This window comes from Sciurus carolinensis, unplaced genomic scaffold (genome assembly GCF_902686445.1).
Source record: "Sciurus carolinensis unplaced genomic scaffold, mSciCar1.2, whole genome shotgun sequence".
Classification (NCBI taxonomy): domain Eukaryota; kingdom Metazoa; phylum Chordata; class Mammalia; order Rodentia; family Sciuridae; genus Sciurus; species Sciurus carolinensis.
In genome coordinates, this window is record NW_025920149.1 from 928140 (window position 1) to 933897 (window position 5758).

Below are 5758 nucleotides of genomic sequence, written 5' to 3' on the forward strand. Positions count from 1 at the left end.
ATCCTGCTGATCCAAACCCATTGTCTCCTCCAGTCCTTTGTGAACTGGGAAAAGTCCCATGATGGCCAGGCAATATCAATATTTGGGCTATTTTATCTCCTGGAGAAACAACAGATACCCCTTGAGGGGAGGATAACATAATCTTTATTTCCCCAGTTTAATCAGAATCAATGACTCCTGGAAATACTTGTAATCCTGACAGAGTTGTGGAACTCCGCCCCAACAATAATCCTACTGTGCCCTTAGGGAGTGGTCCATGTATGCCCATGGGGACCACTTGTACTCCCATATCTGGGGTTAGAACGAGTCAGGCAGAGGCACAGAGGTCCAATCTCCCACTCCCTGATGTTCCTCAGGACAATGAGGAGATAGTCAGAAAGGATTGTGAGTGGAGATCTGGACTATGGGATTCTGAAAGGCTCCGTATATTTGAGGGCCCCGGGTTGGGCCCCCCTGACCGTTTTTTGACTGGGTAGGAAGAGGATTTCTCTCTATGTCAAATCTTGATGTACAAAATCTCACCCAGTGCCTTCCTTTCTGGCACCGGGGACATAGACCTGGGGCAGGTTGATTTGTCCCTTGCTGTTCTCTAGTCTTAGGTGTTCCCCTGGGCTTTAACCCTGTGGGTCCTTCAGGGCAGTCTCTTCTGAAGTGCCCTTCTTGCCCACAGTTAAAGCATATTATTCCTTTAGCTCTTGATTGCCCCTGATTTGGCCCATGAAGAGCAGCAGCTATTACTTGTCCTGTAATGACTGCATCATTGATATTCCTGCAGACCTTTATATATGTACTTAAATCTTTATTTTTCCATGGTCTTATAGCTTCTTTACACCATCAATTTGCTTGCTCATAAGCTAATTGTTTTATTAAGGGCATAGCTTCTTCTGAATCCCCAAATACTCTAGCAGCCATTTGCATTAGTCTATCAACAAAATCTACAAATGGTTCGTTAGTCCCCTGAATCACCTTAGACAACTGCCCCTGTAAATCTCCTGACCCTTGAATTAACTTCCAGGCTTTAGTGGCAGCAGCAGCAATTTGTGCATACACCCCAGGATTGTAAATAATCTGCTGTTGAATACCTTCATAGTTTCCTTCTCCTGTTAGCATTTCTATATTTCTTTGGGGAAAGCCTGTGGCAGCATTACATCATGCCATTTCTAATGAGGCTTCCTGCCATGCAGTTTTCCACACTAGGTACTGCCCCCCTGAGAGCACAGCTTTACATAGCCTTTTCCAATCTTCCAGCACTAGATTCAGCCCCGCTACTGATTCCAATACACTAATTGTAAATGGGGCCTGTGGACTGTATGTAGCCACTGCCTCCTTAAAATTTTTTACTGTTTTGAAATCCAGAGGTTGGTGGAATCTTTGTCTATTTTGGTTCTCTAGTACAGGGAAGAATTGTGGGACTGCTGAGGTTTCCTTAAGAAGGGTTTCTTCTCCCCATGGTAAAAAATCCATCTGATTTATAGCATGAGAACTCCTCCCAAGGGTACTTTGGGGGATATAGGGGGCAGGCTGCTTGAGGGGGAGCCACTGCCTCCAGGAAGGGATTGGTATTCCTTCCTGATATAACTGATGGGGGCGACCATGTCCTTGATGCTCTTTCTAATTCCTCCCCAATAAGCCCCTCCTCCTCTTCTTCCTCTTTATGAGAATTTACACTTAGTTGTTTCCTTATCTCTTCCAAACACATATTTCCTTTTTTTACTAAAGTTATTATTTTACCTTTTTTAGATGTTAGACATTCCTTAATGAGCTGCCACATGGGAAAAGTACCTCTAGGTAACGGGGATTGCTTTTCTGCTTTAATAAGATCCTCTTTATCATGTTCCCATTGTGGAATATTTAGGACTCCCTCTTCCAAAAACCAAGGACTAACCTTTGCCAGTGTAGTTACATATGCTGTTACAGTAGATCGTTTTACGGCAGTTCCATTAGCCTTAAGTACATCTTGTATGATTCCTATCATTTGATTTCTAGACACTTGTGACCCCATCCTAGAGTTACGAGACCTCCCTTTACCAGGGCTATGCAGACTCCCTTCACTGGGGTTATGTGGCCTCCCTTTACTGGGGTTATGCAGACACCCTTTACCGGGGTTATTTGGCCTCCCTTTACTGGGGTTATGTGGCCTCCCTTTATCGGGGTTATCCTACAGTTTTCCTATAGCTTACCTAAAGTTACTTAGTTTTCCTATAGCTTACCTTAAGTTACTTACATGGGAGGACGCAGAGGGAGGAAGAAGCTCCTCGTGGGGGCCACCACTTTTTCCATCCAGCGGAACCGGCACAGAGAAAGGAGACACCACCAATCTTTAATTGACCAGATTATTGTGTCCTCCCTGTTTTTCTGCCTCCTTTGTTCTGCTACTATCTCCCCTCTTCTACCCTCTCCCTCTCTACTCCCCCAGGCTCCTAGCTTAGCCAATTATAGCAAAGCTTTCTCTCACACAGGAGAGCATACAGAGGAATGTCAGCATAGCACTATATGAATCACGAGCAGTCCACGGGTAGCATGATATTAGATAGCCAATCCTAGAGCCTGGTGTCAACACGTCATAAGTCTCCAAGGAACTAGTACGCAAGCAACCTTTTTGGGTACTTCCTTATTTTGGTATCCAGTGCCCTTTGGCTCACTGCCAGGCACCATCTTGTCCAAGATGGACCTCAACAATCACTGTTCACTGTTATTTTTTCTCTTAAAACTGTAAACCTTATTTTAAATGAGTAGTCTTCTTAAAGTAGTAGCTAAACATAGATATAACTTTGATGAGACAATAAAATGTAAAGACTCATTGCAACCTTAGCTTAAAAGGTCTGTCTAGAGCAGAGAGTTGTTTTTTGCAGCTATGGAGCAGAGCTGCAGCAGGAGGAGCCTAGAACCCTGGGGGGGAGGGGGGCGGAGAAGAGAAGGCGGTCCAGGAGTGGCAGCTGCCCTGTGGGAGTCTACCGGTCCTTTCACAGCGCTTACAGGGGTTGGAGGCTGGGGTTGGTGGGGGGTAAGAGGGCAATCCTTCTCCCCCTCAACTGTGGCCTGGATCTGACCCCTTTCTTCCTGCACTCCCTCTCTCCTCCCCCTGCCCCCTCATGAGGGTGTCAGTGCCTGGTCCAGCGGCAGCCGTCGTCCCCACTGCAGGCCGCAAACCCTGTACACCCGGCTTGGGCGGCGGAGGAGGCGCCATCGCTACTGCCTCTGGCGCCGGGGTGCTGGGCTCCGTGCAGCTGGCGCTGAGCGTCTTGCACACCCTGCTCTAAGTCACGCTCTTCGCCTTTGCCTACCTGCAGCTGTGGCGGCTGTTCCTCTACTGCTATCGGGGCTGAGTTACCAGAGCCTCTGCCTCTTCCTCTGCCTCCTGTGGGCAAGGCTCAGGACCACCCTCTTCTCCACCGCCTTCTTGCTCAGCCCCTGCCCCTACTCCCACCGCCCGCTCACCTGCACTTCTTCCCCCACTGGCTGCTCTACTGCTTCCCCTCCTGTCTCCAGTTCTCCACGCTCTGTCTCCTCAACCTCTACTGGCAGAGTTAGTTACATATGCAAAATTACAAAAATGTCATCAGCAAATATCTACCTCAATCAAAGGGTATGTCTCTGTGCCAGACTGTCGTCGTAGGTTCTGTAGTCATTCTTCTCTACTCGTCCAGAGCTTGTTATAATTTGGTGGTGATCACTATATCTCAGGATACATTAGAAAGTTCTTTTAATTATGGCTGGGATAATCTTTCAGATAAGGCACCTGCTGGCATGATAAACAGTCACAGTTATAATTCCAGAGCTTACTTTTTTGACAATCCAAGACGATATGATAGTGATGATGGCTTGCCAAGACTAGGAAGTTCAAGAGAAGGAAGTTTATCAAATTCGCAAAGTTTCGGTTGGTATAGCACCATGACTGGGTGTGGCAGCAACACTTACACAGTCACTCCCCACCTGAATGGACCTGTGACTGATACGGCTCCTTTGCTCTTTACTTGTAGTAATTTAGATATGAGCAGTCACCATAGCTTATATGTAACACCACAAAACTGATAGCATTACCAATTTATGATTCTCAAATTGTTTTTCATAAATATGTATATTCAACGTGTTTAAATCCCATCTACGTGAATATTCCATTATCTGTTGCAACTGAAAACAAAATCTGGAAACCTGGCTGTGTTTGGTGAAGAACACAGCTATTACTTTTGACCTCTGCTTAGTAAAATCAAGTAAAATAGAAAGTTTGGAGCAGAAGAGAGATTCAATTTTAAGGCCTCCAAACATCCTGACTTAGGAACATCAACCACATATTTGCATATTTGCAATTTTATCTTTGTTCTGAAAGAGTACACTGCAGTCCCCAATGTCATACTCCAGTGTTCACATTGGAATATTATGTACACCAAATTGGAAGCCTAGTTTTCTACAAAAATCAAAGTGTATATACTTTGTGGTGTACTCTGTGGACTTTTTACTCAATACAATTTTATGGTGTGAGCAGTGCACAGTTAAGACATAAAAATACATTATTCATTTTAAAATTTACTAGATATATGTAATCATTGAAGACATTTCTTTTAAACATGAACTTAAAATACCAATTGAAATAATTCAAACAGTGATTTTAAACAACTAATAGTAGTAATCCTTTACAGTGATGACTAGCAGTGTTCTTTGGAAGGCCACAGTAATTTCTTCAAGAAGAAAATATACCAGTGAAAATTGTGTGGCTACTTTGAGTAGAATTGGTCAAGTGATTATTTTGTACAATTAAGATATATATGTAGTAGTTTAAGCATGATTCTTCAAGAAAGCAATAGTGATTTTTGCATAGGGAGATTTTGGTAGAAACTTCTTGAGACTAAACAAGTTTACAGATGCATTTAAGAATTGTTCATAAAAGATGCATCATTCTAAATTAAAATGCAAATATTTTCAAAAGCATCTGATCTAAAACAAAATAGTTGATCTTACCTATTGAATCAGGATTGTCCTCAGGTAAATTCAATCATGAAACATTTTTGCAGTGAACTTAAGTGCAATACTTTGTAAGGCATATAATTCCTCCTTTAGTTTTTACATTTTTATACATTGTATATGGTTTGGAAAATAAATTGAATTCAAATTAATTCCAGCACTGTACTAAATGAGCAAACTTAACATAAAAGTATGAACTAAGTATATATAAAACCTGAGGTTAACAATATTGGAATATTTTAGAATTACATTGAAACTGTATTGAATGAACAACACCAAGTCTAAAACATATATACATATCATAGGCTAAGACAATACAGAATTTTAAAATGCACTTTCTACCAGTGTCTATATGAAAAGTAGATGCTGAATACCTCAAAAAGCCAAGGGAACAGGCAACAGGGAAGTTGTTACAACATACTTAATGATGATTTTATACAATCGTCTTCTGATCTTTTTCTTCAGAATTGGAAATAATACAACTATCCTTTTTCTTCTACTTTGATTAGAAAGTTGTTTTATTTCTACTCCTATTTAAAATATCTGTCAGCTTTTTAATAAATGATACAGGAACTTCACAAAAGTTTAACAGTAGATGAAACTCTTAAGGAAAAAATAAAATTGTTAATGCTTTTTATCTTTAGGGAGACTAGTACAAAGCCAAACAAATTTTCTCTTTTTATGACACAAAGGACTTTAAATTCAGTAGATATGCTGCCAAATTGAGCATGAAAGGGCTTTAAATTCAATCAGATGCATATTTATAAATGTTGCTTGGTATTTATTTATAAATTCTCTT

The 5758-nt window shown here is 41.7% G+C and overlaps 1 pseudogene; it reads left to right on the forward strand.

The window, feature by feature from the left end:
* Positions 1–3092: 3092 nt before the first annotated feature.
* Positions 3093–4032, forward strand: LOC124974447 (integral membrane protein GPR137C-like; annotated as a pseudogene).
* The last annotated feature ends 1726 nt before the right edge of the window (positions 4033–5758 follow it).